At 38.0% G+C, this 15,588-nt stretch overlaps 1 protein-coding gene and 1 non-coding gene across 3 annotated transcripts in view; one reads left to right on the top strand and one right to left on the bottom strand.

The window, feature by feature from the left end:
• Window positions 1–15,588, top strand: part of LOC101169294 (leucine-rich repeat transmembrane neuronal protein 4) — a 151,092-nt gene that overhangs the window by 88,878 nt on the left and 46,626 nt on the right. The gene's annotated exons all lie outside the window — the stretch shown is intronic.
• Window positions 2,538–9,537, bottom strand: LOC110015503. Its single transcript, XR_002873877.1, has 2 exons — window positions 8,153–9,537; window positions 2,538–7,326 (listed from the first exon to the last, which is right to left on the bottom strand). It is a non-coding gene; the product is annotated as an uncharacterized LOC110015503 (transcript).

Below are 15,588 nucleotides of genomic sequence, written 5' to 3' on the forward strand. Positions count from 1 at the left end.
CAATAGTCTATTTGATTCATATTGTATTGCTTTAATTAGGTGAGTTTTACCAGTCCCTGCACCTCCTGTTATGAACAGGTGGAATGGTTCTGGCTTTTTTCCCAAAACCTTTTCCACACACCATTTTCTCACTTGGTAAAAAATATCCATCTGAATTTCATTTAAAGAGCGAATTAAAGCCAAGCCATCACTACGAGGCATTTTTGTTTTATTCAGTTGAAAGAAATGGCTATGTTGAGCTGAAACTCTTAAATCAGGAATATCAAATTCCTGTTCATCATCTACACTTTTTTGGTTCTGCAACAACTCTTGACACTCAAGTCTTTCCAATTCTTGCTCAGGGCATAATTCACACCAGCCATCTTCAACTACACCAGCATTATCTATCCCTTGCTGAGCATTAACCAATTTATCACCATCAATTTCAAATTTACTTCTGTTTAATGTTACCACGGACTTTACCAACTGCAGACCTGAATTACCAAGTCTTATCGTGCCCTTATGAAAAAAGTCTTGATACGTTTCAAAACCTTGAGGTTTCAGCTGGCTATCGCTGTAGTATGGCAAAAACAACTGCAGATTGCTTTGATAAAACAGTTCAGGCTGTTTTGTTTCAGAGAACTTAACGTAACGTACAACAGCAGGTTGTGTGCGGGTTCTTTTCACAACATATCCAGTGTTGTTGTTCAACTTTATTCGCTTAGCAGCACTTTCATTTTTTGACAACACACGAAATTCGGAAGCAAATACTGCTAAACACATTGAAGGAAAATCATCACTCTTAGGTCTGTTCTTATATCTATCCACAATGCTTGTCATCCACATATCATCTGTACTAACAGAATGCTTTGATGCTTTTTCTTTTAGTACTTTTAACGGTAAACTCATTTTAACAGTATTTTCACCAACAGGAAGAAACACAACTTTCCGAGAGCACTCTTTCAAATGTGCATTTGTCAGTCTATAAACACTTTCTTGAGCAGATACATCTCTGTTGTGCAAATATGTACTGCCTAATGTTTTTAGACTCTCTTTGGCAGAAGCATTTCCATCCCTGCTTGCTTCCTTTTGTGCACACTGCAATAATAAACCCATTTCCTTCTCTGATTTAGAGATGTAAGAAATGATGTACACAACACATGCGTATGCGTCGACAACAAACTGTATATCCATATTAGCATTCCAGCATTTTAACAGTGGCTTGCTATATTGATTAATCCAAACTTCTTTAAGTTGACGTTTCAGCACAACATGGGTTTTCCGAGCACAACAGTTATATGCAGTTTCAAATGTGCTTTGGTTTAACCCAACAGATTCAAACAAATCCTCAACATTGTCACAAGTTGGCCCATCAGTTGAGAGAGCAGCTTTAATGTGTGCAATCAATGCAGAAGCCTCTTTTTTCTTCAATTGCTGTGTCTGTGCATTTTCTTTACAGTTGCAAGACTCTTTCTGTGATAACACACATTGACAAGACTGTGTCTCTTCAGCACTTGTGCTACGTGATATGAATGTACGCGCAGAAGGTGGTCTAGGAAAATTAAAACGACACACAGTTCCTTTTTTTTTACATGTTTTCGCATGTGTTTCAGAGTGTTTTTGCACAGATGTTACAATTTCCAGTAAGTCAATATTTGATGGTAACTCACAAGTCACATAACGATCAATAAATGCAATCACTTCAGCATCTGTATTTCTGTCAATTACAGGTGCATCCTCTATCCAAAACAGGCAATGAAGATGTGGTGAGCCTCGTTGCTGAAACTCCACCCTATAAAAATAATCCTTAATTTTTCCTATAGGACATGCAGGCGACATAAGAACCTCTTTCAGAAAACAATGCCAACGAAAATCAAACATCCGAGCAGCAGTGACAGGATTCCGACGCAAAAGCTCACATCTGTCTGCCCATTCCAACTGCTCCACAGTTTCAGTTCTACCTTCGTGCTTCAGAATGCAGGAAAGTAAATTCTTCCACCGCATATCAGCTGAAGAAAATGAACAGAACCATGTGGGGATTCCAAGCTGCCTCACACAAGCCATGAGGTCTTTCTGGGCCGCCTGCCAAAAAGCTGGCGTACCTCTAATTGGTTTTAAAAATCGGTACCCATCATCAAATTCCAACATCCTTTTAATGGAATCATCACTATTCAACAACTCTCCAGTAACTACTCGTTTATTTTTAAAATTATACTTACCTTTTCTTACTGCAATCGAAACATTTGAAACGACCTTTTCTAATTCTGTCATATATTGGGCAAAAAAAATATATTCCACATTTTGTGCAAAACGACAATCAGCATTAAGAATCCTGTTGTTAAAATATCGTGATAGAGTTAAAGGATGTTGTCTTCCATCATGATATGTTGGTCCACCCTTGGGAAACAACACAGGAAAACACTTAGCCTCATTTGTAATATCGGACAACAACTTCACCGGACTATTGCCTTCAGCGGGAGCTACATTCAAAATGTGATCAAAATATTGATCCAAAGCCTCTTGACCAATGTCTACTGGCATTAGACAAGTGTCCTGGAACATGCAATGCTGCTGTCTATCATGCAGAAGTTCATCTCCTAAAACATTTGAAACGTCAACATCTGCAGTGCATTCAACATTTTTTTCTACACATCAGATTTTTCTTTACAAAAACCATTAATCCAATCATTATTAAATTTCACGTTGTTATAATAAGAATTATGGCTTTGTAAAAACTGTAAAGCCTGCTTAACACGTTCCGTATCAACATACTGATATTCATAATGTCCTTTATAAGTAAGCTTCCGTTTTAATTTCACAGGCACAAGAGAACCCTCAATAGACATGCGTGGTAACAAAAAACTGGTTTGTTCAGTATTTGCAGGAACACAAGTAATAGGTCCATGCACACCATTCTGCCCACCTTTGGGCAATGCTAACAGTTTCATAAATGGAATATGTAACGCTATTAGATGTTGTTCTAATTGATTTAAACATGCCAATTCTGCTGGTATAGGTTCAAGTTCTAAGTTATTTTTAACACTTTCAGCTGGTACTTGACCTTTTTTTATTTTAGCATGACACGTGTAACAAATCCACAACTTGCTTCTTGGTGTTTTCATCCATTCACAATTTTTTGAGCAGTTAGCATTACAGGTATGCAAATAATCAGAAGTGATACATTGATCAGCAATAAGTTCAAGTCCTGCATTACTGTAGGACTCTTTTCTACAATGTAATACTTGATGTTCAAATAACAACCTATGACATACACAACAAACAAACCCGGGTCCATCCTTAACTTTATCCAAAAATTGTTTCATCACAACATCAAACTCTTCTAACCGTTCTTTATTCAATTGTCGCTTCAATTTATTCCCATCCAACACACTTTTCCTAAAGTGAGGATCTTGATGATATTTTCTAGAACTCAGTGCTTTAACATTTTCTCTATGAGTAACATTACTGTGATATTTTCTAGAACTCAGTGCTTTAACATTTTCTCTATGAGTAACATTACTGTGATATTTTCTAGAACTCAGTGCTTTAACATTTTCTCTATGAGTAACATTACTGTGATATTTTCTAGAACTCAGTGCTTTAACATTTTCTCTATGAGTAACATTACTGTGATATTTTCTAGAACTCAGTGCTTTAACATTTTCTCTATGAGTAACATTACTGTGATATTTTCTAGAACTCAGTGCTTTAACATTTTCTCTATGAGTAACATTACTGTGATATTTTCTAGAACTCAGTGCTTTAACATTTTCTCTATGAGTAACATTACTGTGATATTTTCTGGAACTCAGGGCTTTAACATTTTCTCTGTGAGTAACATTACTCTGATATTTTCTTTTACTCATTTCCTTAACATTACATTTGTGTAACAAATCCAATTTATACTTGTTTTTACTTCCATTTTTTTTTTTATCTCTGTGTAAAGGATCAGTTCTGTATTTTGCAGCACTACGTTCTTTAACACACGTTCTATAGATAGCATTTTTCTTATACTTATTTTTACTCAATTCCAATGCTCTGGATCTATGCAAAGAATCAGATTCATATTTCCTTTTACTCATATCTTTTTTCTTTTGTTTATGCTGTTCAATTATTTGATAATGCATTTTGTGGTAAAAGGATCTCTTTTTTTTTAGATACTTAGAAAAAGAAGATTCACCAACTGAATCACAACTAACATTATGTGGTTGAAAAGAACGGCATCTTAGCAGTGGTGTGTCAGAACAAATACTATTGCTTTTACACCAATTGGCACATCCAGCTTCACCACTACAATGAACACAGACAACAACCTCATAATATTTCTTATCACATTCTCGCAAATAAATTCCTTGATTTCCAAATATTCTATTTACAGGCTTATACTTTCTCCATATGCTACCATTGTGTACAAAAATTTCTACTCCCAAAACATTTGAAGTAGCTTGAATGTCAATCTCAGATACAAAACTGCCAACATATTTCATACGTGACTTCTGAATGTACTCAGACACTGTTCCATAGCCTTTCTCCAGCAACTTCATATGAATGTCACTGTTCTTTAGCATAAACTTAACAACAGCCAGTCGAACTCTTCTATGACAATTTTCAGATCCACTAATGACTCGAGAAATAGCACGAAAAAAACTATTGCCATCATTTAATGTGACCTCTGTCTTACAAATAGAACCAAGCGTTACATTATTAGTTGGAATGTCTTCATACTGCTTCACAAAATCTAAATCAATATGTTTTGACAACAAAACTGCACTCTCAAACGACAATGGATAAAAACTGAAAGCATTTTCAACTAAATTGTTACTTTGATAGATTTCACTGTTTTGGTGATCATTGTTAACCAATGCACTAAACAAAACTTCATTACAATCACCAACTTCAGACCTGCCATGTTTAACACTCTTGCAATCTCCTTCTGACAGCATTTCTGAGTCTCTTTTGCGTTGCCTCATATTATGACCCAAATTATTTTTTTCCATAGATTTACACAACCCAAAACAACGCTGCTGCTGAAAAATTTCAACGCAAGTTACAACTTCATAATGACACTCATTTATATTTTGCAAATATATGCCTTGTTTAGATATGGCCTTACGTTGACAGGCATATTTCAACCAACGTTCATTGTGAAATGTATACACACTCACACCCAAGTAGTCAGCTGTAGCTTGAATTTCAACCTCTGTAGCCCAACTACCAGAAAATCTCATTCTAGAAACATTGAGATATTCATCCACAGACATATTTTCAGATCTCAAAAGAGAACTATAATTTCCAACATTCTTTTGTAAATGTGTGACAACTGCACGTCTTAACTTTATGTGATTTTTCTCTGTACCACTAATAACTTTGGACACAGCCCTAAAAAAACAATTGCCATCGGCTACTATATGATCAGTTTGACATGGAATTCCCAACATATCAACCTCTAGAGGGTTAGAACAAGCAGTGTTTTCACAATGCACATTCAGTTGTTTACACAATGCTTGTGTAACATCAAAATCAACAGGGTAAAACTCAAGTTTCTTTGATGAAACATCACCAAGAAACTCAACATCCAAACTAGCTTCATTAGCATCATACCATTTTGTCTTCTTTGATTCACGTTGCACAGTAGAAAGCTTACGCTTTCTGTTACTTTCATGCAACGGTAAGGGACTAGTTTGAACATCTAAACTGCACCCGAAACCAAACTGTGACCCAGTATTTAATCCAGTTTTACAATCCTTCTCAAGCACACTTTGTTTATTTTTCTCACTATGATCATTGTCAGTAACAGCAACGGATGCAATTTCAAAAGCCATTTCTTTCCCTGCAAGTGAAATACTCAAGCAACAAATATAATTGTATAAATCATTAAGACTAGGAAGGTACATGATAATACTTCTTCCATTTACATCTGCCATTCCAGTACCACTGCGTGCATGTGAATCCACCACAGCATAATGGCCGTTTTCTGAAATAACAGCACAAGTACTACTGCCTATGGTCAAAAAACATGTTTTATACTTGACAAGCATGTGCTCCAGTCCCTTTTTAAGAGTTATCACTTCACCACTGTCAACAAATTTACCATTACTCACATTAACAATCCCAGAAACGTATTCACCATACTCAAACTTAAATAATTTACCATCAATTTCAGAATCCATGGGCAAATCAGGTACTGACAAAAACTTCAAATTTCCAGGGATGATTTTGTTTTCACACACCGAGGAGTAAAGCTGATCACCAAGAAACACAACATGGTCCAAGTCTGTTGCCTCCCACTCAAAAACACTACGATCCGTGTGTTTAGCCATACTCACCAGGGCTATTGCCATGCACTGCACACCTCTGTTTTGAAGCTGCCGATCTCCTTGATGAAAAGATCCCCTTACACAACGTTCTGTGTCAAATCTGTTACAATTGTTTTCATTTAAAATCACTGAAGATGATTTTTTTTTTAAATTAATGCATTTTTTTCCAATTTTCAATGAATTTTTGCGTTCCATTAACACTTTACATTGTTCGCCAACCACAACTTTGTCATTTAACTCCTGAACATGTTCTTTTATAAAACCAGTCTGTCTTTTGCCCAAAACTGACTGATTCACACGTGCATCCTCTGCTCCCAAACCAAATGTATTATTACACCCATCCCAAGAAGCTTCTTTCACAAACATTGAACTGATGCCAAACCATTCTGCATTCAAAGACTTTTTCAAGTTCCAAATGTGCAACATCAAGTCATTAAAGCAACTGTTGAAAACAGCCACAGATGTTCCAATATTAGAAAACATTCCAGATGAATCTCGTGCACCACAATCGACCACAACAAAATACTCTTTGTGATGAATGACAGCACAAACGAAACCCTGCAAATCCAACAAACACAGATCTTCCTCCATCAGTCGCTCCTGCATCATTTCATACCAGTGAAAAATCTTCACTCTTTGAATCACCAGAATACACAGGCTCATTGATAGCAACATCCCAAATTCTTCCAAACACACTGAGCTTTTCAGAAACCTTGAATAACTTTTCGGAATTGTTCACACATCCATCACTTCCATTAAATGAACAAACCAACTGCACACCTTCATTTCTAATATTGTCAACATCAGCGTCCCTCCATGTACACACTGGAGCAACAACATGGTTGATTGCAGCCACAACACAACATGTAAGAGATGTTGTACTATCACTTGAATGTGTTAATCTTACTTTCATTCCAGAAATCAAAGGCTTCTGTATTTGCTCCTGACACACACAACCAGAAGTTTTACCTTCTTCTTGAACCTTACACACTTTGGTGCGACGCATATTAAATCCCTTCTTTCGTGGCATCTATAAAAAAAAATATATAAAAATGAAACCACCAGTAAAATAAGATTATCATTTCTATTATGTATACCTAAAGCAATACATTTATACCACACAGACCAATAATCAAAAACAAACAATATTTTCAGACTATTGGAAAATAGTTCTACACAAATAAATGTAAAAATAATAATAAATGTGTCCTAAAATACAGTGTTCCCCAACCCCCGGGCCGCGGACCGGTACCGGTCTGTGGGTCATTTGGTACCGGGCCGCACAGAAATAATAACTTACTTCCGTTTTTTTTATATCTGAATCTGAAAGATGTTTTATTTAGAAAAGTTGCCCGATTCTGTGTGACTGTCACACCCGTCTGTCAACAGTAACGCAGACCAAGGTGCTCCTCTCGGCCACGTGATAAGTTACTGCTAAAATAAAACCCAGAAGCTAGCAAAATGAGCCTAGGGGAAAAGGCCCAGCCAGGAGACAGGAGGAGCCTTCCACTTCCAGAAAAGAAAGCTACACTTAACAGACAGTACTTTTTTGCACCATGAGTATGAGAAGGGGGGAGGATGATGAGACCCATGCAATGTTCCATTCATGGGTGTCAAAATTAAAGCTCGGGATGTGTGTTGTCACGTATCTGTTACTCCTTCTGCGTGGCGTTGCTACAGTAATCCTCCACCAACATCTCAAAGACCGATCCATTAACTTAAAAAATGTGCAATAAAGTTTATTGAAAAAAGAAACCTTATCCGTGAAAACCTTGAATTACGTCATACCGGGCCGTGGCGCTAACTAGGTTGGGGAGCACTGCTATAGATTATTAAACACTGCAAATTTAACTTACCTTTACCAAACTCTTAACTGGCTTACAAAACAAAAGGCTCTCTGGAAAAACCAGCAAACAGCTCCTCTCTGTTGTCCAGAAATGGTCAGCCACTGGTGTGGAAGATCCCTCAGAGCAAAACTCTGGAGTTACAAATAAAATGTAAAAGGAATAAAAAAAATTAACATTTATTTAAAACAAATACATAAACTTTAATAGACATAAAATGGTAAATGCTCTCTGGGAGGCTAATCCATAGAGGAGGTCCATTAAAACTGAATGAGGCCTTTCAGTGTGTTTTAACTTTTGGGATAACCAAAAGGCCTGTATCAGAGGACCTCAGGGTCCAGAGGGGATCATACTTTAAAATATCAGATAAATATGAAGGCCCAAGACCATACAAACATTTATAAACTAATAAAAACTTTAACATCAATCCTAAAGCGAACAGGAGGCCAAGCAGCCATTTTAAAATCTGTGTTCCTGCAAATATATTCATACTGGCTGCCACACACTTATAGATTATTTGAAGAAATTTATACACAAATTTAACATGTGTCCTATATTAGATTATTAAACACTGAAAATTGAACATAAAACCTAAAAAGTACTAAATACGTTGGAACTGATCTTCAGTGGAAATACCCACGGGTCGGCAGGCGTTTATAAACCGCGGTCAGGTGAGCCGACATCTGTGGAAGTGCGGTCTCGCTAGCCGTCACTGACTTTTTGCATGCGGGTTTACATCATAGTTTACATCATAGTTTACGGTGCACACCGCCAGCGAGCTGAAAAGACGGTATAAAGCGCTAATATCACCCATGTCAGTTACTCATCAAATAACATGTACTGTGCTCAGAAATCAATGAGAGATATTGCAGCTCTAGATTGTCTTTTGATGTACAGATTTATTCCTTTATTGCATGTCTGACCATTCTATAATCAACTACCAAGAAGAATGTGTTTGTTTGAAATTATGCAATCAGACAGATTCTAAAGGTGAGTTTGAACACTAACAAGTGTTTTGTGTGTTGTTGAGCACGGCATGGAATGAAACAGAAATAAAGATTCTCCACGTAAAATGACACATCTGATCCAGTCATGTCAATTCATTCTAAAGTGGCTTCTGTCCAAGATTACACAAAACTTTCAGTGGATTATTGTTGTTAATGATGTTCACTAATATAACAGCAAGTTTGAAGAAGATTTACTGTATAAAATTAGAGATATTGCCATTATAGTCTCACTGAGGCTGTCTCATTCAGTCAGCATATAACATGGAAACCACCCAAAATGCCAATTTATTAAAAGATTACACAAACATTTCAATGGATTATTGTTAGTTATGCCTTTTCATTCATAGTATTACGTATAACCACCAAATAAATTTGGTACAAAGTGACGCCAAACATTTAACATATTGTTGGAAGTGTTGCTTCATGATGTAAACTATGATGCAAGTTTAAACGCGCATGCAAAAAGTCAGTGACGGCTAGCGAGACCGCACTTCCACAGATGTCGACCGCGGTGTTTAAAAAGTATTATATGTGAACTGCTATGTATTTGATCAATTAGAAAGAAGTTTCACTACTTAATGTGGTTTAAAAACTGTAAAAACTACGTTCGAATTCCAAGAACTATAAAGATGGCGGAATGACTACAAAAAACCGATCTCTGAAACGGATAGAAAATTGTTGTTTGTCGATCAGTATCGATTCTACGTGTCATTTTGTACATTTGTGTCCGTTAAAAAGAAAATTCGTCGGTTGGTTTGCTTTAAAAAGTATTTTAAAAATTACGTTCGAATCAAATTGCCATGACCACTTCCGGTTCAACGAAGGAAAAGTTCAAATCATTTACGTTCGTCCTATCGATTTTAAACTTTTACGGTTTTTATTCAAAAAAATTGTTTATCAGAGGGTGAGTAGTGTTGTCTTAGTGTGAAAAAGGTCGTTGATTTACAGTAACGGTCCTTTATAAAGTCGCGGGAAAATTCATAATGGTCGTGACTAACCTCGAGTAAAGTTGAAGACCTCCTCCTTCTCACTGGGGGTCCGGTGGTCTTCCTTGCTGGTCAGGAGCGTCGAAGATCGAAGTGTAGTAGAAATGAGGAAAGCTCTTAAAAGAGCTGTTTTTGCTCTAGTTCGGCAACCTTGAGTGAAATTCTCCGTGGGTGTGGTTCTCCAGTCGTCCAGCAGGGGTCGAGTAGAGGGAAGTTTGAGATGAAAATCCCTGGGGTGATTGGCTTGACCAGCTGCTTGACTCAAGGTTTCCCTTTTCTCGTTCGTATTTGATGAAGTAGGTTGATTACATGTATTTTTTTCATGAAATAATAGAAGTTCTACTTAGTTTAGTTCCTTATGTATGTGTAGAACATTTTATAGTAATTATTGTATTGATCATTAATCCGTTGTTGAACATTCTAGCTATTGAGTTTGTTCTCATTTGCATGAGCTCTCCCATGGACCAATCAGACAGCTCCGTTTTTAGTTTGACTCCCAAGGGTTGAAATCTAATAAAATTACATTCCAATCCCAAAGTGGTGGTGTGCTGTCTTCTTTGTGTTATGTCTGTGTGTTTTGTGGGTGATTCTGTTAGATAATTCTCACAAGAAACGTGTGCTATTCCGGGGTCGTGACGTCATACTTCCCATGATGCTTTGCTGGTGGGGGAAGTTTCAAAAGAACTCTCTTTTTAATCCCTTGGAGAGTTTGTTTCCAATAAGCAATAATTTTACAGTACTGTTGAGATGTGCTTTGTATGATGTGAAGGGTAGAGTTCCAAAATATTTTTTAACTTAAAAACCATAACTTTGGGTGGTGTTGCCAACAAAGGTGTTCCAAGATACAGGCTGTTTCAACTTAACGTCAGTTCATTCTGAATAGAGTCAGTCTCCTGCAAAATAGTTGATCATCAAGTGATCCTCAGAAGACTCAGACTTTGTCAGAATTCCTGTTCTCTCCTGTAACTCCTGGAAAGCCTTCAAAGATCGGCATCATGCAGTTCCCTGAATTTCATAACAATTTGGACACCCCGTGCTTTCTACTTTTCTATCTCAGGTGTTTACATAAAGCGCTTGACACGAAACCAAAGTGGCGCATTACCGCCACCACCTGGTCTGGAGGGGAACTACTACTATTTAACACGGAGAATGACACCTATTTGTCAAAGTACAAACATAATACATATGAACATTTTACAAAGACTATTTATGAATCTGCTATGTTTTGACCATGGAAAACGTGGCCGATTTTCTAAATAATAAAATTACAAACACTTTGGTGGCGATTTAATGTATTTGTTCAGAAATAAACCCTCAAGTCATTAGTCTATGGCAATATTTATTTTTTTTGCCGCTGAACGATTTACAGGGTCTTGCGAGGAGGCTTTTTTTCAGTAGTTTTCTCTTCCGTCTTACTGAAAATAGCTTTGAATATGAATCTGACCCTGTTCCTGTTGGCAATAATTCAACCATTTCTTGTGAGATCAAACCGAAAACGAGCAGATATGCAGCATCACAGGACAGCAAGGAGGAGAAGTTGACGTCTCAGAAGATTTCCTCTGGATGGCCTGGCCAGACATGAACAACCTGTGAGTCAAACTTAAAGTTTTTTTTTTTTTAGTTTAACTTTTTTAGTTAAAGCATTTGTCACTAATTGTTCTTAAGGTTACACAATCTGCTGGGTAAGAGTTTAACATTCTTTTTCAACATTGAGTTGTATAGTCTAACTACATGAAACACTTGTGAGTTCAAAGTTTAGTATTTTTTATTCAGAGTCAAACCATATCACTTGTTTGAAAACAAAAATACTTTCATTTATTAAATACTTTCATTTTTCACCCAGTAAAAAAAAAACACAAGATTTTTCAGCATTTAAAAATACTTCATAAACTAAAATGTAAGACATCAAAAATAAATAGAAACATTCAAAAAATGAGATTTAATTTCCTCAATGAAATACATTAATGTTCCATTTTACAGAGTCTTCCACGTCTCTACTGCTTTGCCAACAGAATAGGGTGATTAAGGTGGTTAAATGTTTCTCGTAGACCCTATAGTGCTGCTTATCAAACGTGGAGCTTTGTTAGATGCATCTAACTCTGAAATCTCAGCTTCCTGAGACAAACAGCTGAAAGGTTTTTTATCAGAGTAAACTTCAATGGCTTTTCAACAGGTGGACTCATTTTTAGGTGTGTCTGCTCATCCTACTTGGAGAGGTGATGCTCCAAGTAGGTGGCGCTACACCTTTTCCAGATTCTTCCACTGCAGATGTGTTCAAAGTCAGACTACAATCATGCAAACCAATTTTGGATCAAATTGGATTATGCATGGCTGAGTAATGGATTTTTTTTCATGCGTGTTTCGAAACGACCTCCAATTTTGACGTGCCGCCACGGTCACAAACAACCGTAAAAACTTAAAAGCTTCGCAATTTAACATCGAACATGGGTCTAGTTTACAAAACCAAAGTTTGGAGTCATTATTCACAAATCTCTAGGAGGAGTTCGTTCTAGAACAAGGCCTCCAAATGACCAAAATAGAGCAAAAATGACATATTGACACCAATATAGCAGACTTCCTGTGCAACTGACAGCTTGGTACCAAGAGACTTTTTTGTAGGTTTTCATCTGATGAACATGTCCTGTAAATATCAAGCTTGTATGTTAAAGAACATGGTGGGGCTCGCGAAAACAAACATTGTAGGTGGCGCTATTGAGCCGTTTTTGTGCACCCATGCGAGTGCTGTATATCTAAGTTGGAGATATGTAAGAGGCATCTCATTCTGAAATCTCAGCCTCGTCATACAAACGGCTGATTTTTTATGAATTTTTAATTATCTGACTACAACGCAATCAACCACTTCCTGTTTGGTGGTGGCTTGCGCAGGCACTGTCAGGTGTACACCCATGAAACTTTAAACGATGAGAGAATACCCTTGTGAGGATCTCCTGTTGTAATTTTGTGAACATCGGACAAAGCACAGAGAAAATACAGGGCAGAATGTGCCCCATGCAATAACTAGGTGGCGCTATAGAGCTCGTCCAAAGTTGTCATATCCATGGGTTAAGAATGGAAGCTTCATCATATCCATTGATTTTCAGTGAGATCGGACAAGGAATGTGCACGTGAGAGCAACATTTGGGCATGGCGAGACGCCCAACTTTGCCGCTCTGTCACGACCACACCCCCGCTTTGAAAGTTATGGTTTTTTATCAGAGTAAACTTCAATGGTTTTTCAACAGGTGGACGTCATTTTGAGGTGTGTTTGCTCATCCTACTTGGAGCAGTGATGCTCCAAGTAAAACATGTCATTTCCTGTTGCCAACAGGTGGCGCTACACCTTTTCCGGATTCTTCCACCTCTGATGTGTTCAGAGTCAGACTACAATCATGCACATAAACTTTGGATCAGATTGGATTATGCATGGCTGAGTAATGGCCATTTTTCTTTTCATGGCGTGTTTTCGAAATGACCTCCATTTTCGACGCGCGCCACGGTTACAAACAACCGTAAAAACTTAAAAGCTTCGCAATTTAACATCGGACATGTGTTTAGTTTACAAAACCAAAGTTTGGAGTAATTATTCACAAATCTCTAGGAGGAGTTCGTTCTAGAAGGAGGCCTGCGAATGACCAAAATACACCAAAAATGACATATTGACACCAATATAGCAGACTTCCTGTGCAACTGACAGCTTGGTCCCAAGAGACTTTTTTGTAGGTTTCATCTGATGAACATGTCCTGTAAATATCAAGCTTGTATGTTAAAGAACATGGCGGGGCTCGCGAAAACAAACATTGTAGGTGGCGCTATCGAGCCGTTTTTGTGCACTTATGCAAGTGCTGTCTATATAAGTTGGAGATATGTAAGAGGCATCTCATTCTGAAATCTCAGCCTCGTGATACAAACGGCTGATTTTTTATGAATTTTTAATTATCTGACTGCAACGCAATCAACCACTTCCTGTTTGGCGGTGGCTTGCGCAGGCACCATCAGGTGTACACCCATGAAACTTTAAACGATGAGAGAAAACCCTTGTGAGTATCTCCTGTTGTAATTTTATGAACATCGGAAAAAGCACAGAGAAAAGATAGGTCAGAATGCGACAAAAACTGTGTTTTTCAATAACTAGGTGGCGCTATAGAGCTCGTCCAAGATTGTCATATCCATTGGTTCAGAATGGAAGCCTCATCACCTCCATCGAATTTCAGTGAGATTGGACAAGGAATGTGCACGTGAGAGCAACTCTTCTGTGCACGGCGAGACGCCCAACTTCGCCGCTCTGTCACGACCACACCCCTGCGTTGAAAGTTATGGTTTTTTATGAGAGTAAACTTCAATGGCTTTTCAACAGGTGGACGTCATTTTCAAGTGTGTCGGCTCATCCTACTTGGAGCAGTGATGCTCCAAGTCAAACATGTCATTTCCTTTTGCCAGCAGGTGGCGCTACACTTTTTCCAGATTCTTTCACTGCAGATGTGTTCAGAGTCAGACTACAATCATGCATATCAATTTTGGATCAGATTGGATTATGCATGGCTGAGTAATGGCCATTTGTCTTTTCATGGCGTGTTTTCGAAATGACCTTGAAATTCGACGCGCCGCCACGGTCACAAACATCCGTAAAAACTTAAAAGCTTGCAATTTAACATCGGACATGTGTCTAGTTTACAAAACCAAAGTTTGGAGTAATTATTCACAAATCTCTAGGAGGAGTTCGTTCTAGAAGGAGGCCTACAAATGTCCAAAATAGAGCAAAAATGACATATTGACACCAATATAGCAGACTTCCTGTGCGACTGACAGCTTGGTACCAAGAGACTTTTTTGTAGGTTTCCATCTGATGAACATGTCCTGAAAAAATCAAGCTTGTATGTTAAAGCATATGCGGGGGCTCGGGACAAATGTCACTGTAGGTGGCGCTGTCGAGCCATTTTTGTGCGCCCATGCCAATCTCCTGTAAAATACGAAATTTTTCGCGACTCCTGAGGTGTGTGCCAAATTTGGTGAGTTTTGGGGTATGTTAAAGGCCTCAAAAAGGCGATTCTTCCGTCGGAAGAAAAAGAATAATAATAATTAAAGCTACAAGTAGCATTTAGCGGGCCCGAGCACGTGCGACCGCATGGCACGAGCGACCGCCCCGTGAGCAACGCCCTGCTCGAGCCATTCTCGTCGTTTTTTCTTGTCCATTCTGGAGCTCCAAGCTATTGTTAATACGACAGCAGCCTGGGGGGGGGGGGGGGGGGGGGGGGCTGTAATCTGTTGCCTTAAGGGACAAAGACTTTTGCATATAGCATGAAAAAAATTCAAGCAATGATGATAATTGCTATCACTGTCCCTAAGGATGAGAACAATAGAACTCATTCAATTTCCACTACAATGTCTAGATGAGTGTCAGCTATGTCTGATAACTTGGCCAATTAGCTGGACCGGGATCTTGCAAAGTGCAGGTGGT

Source organism: Oryzias latipes, chromosome 9 (genome assembly GCF_002234675.1).
Source record: "Oryzias latipes chromosome 9, ASM223467v1".
In the NCBI taxonomy this organism is placed as follows: domain Eukaryota; kingdom Metazoa; phylum Chordata; class Actinopteri; order Beloniformes; family Adrianichthyidae; genus Oryzias; species Oryzias latipes.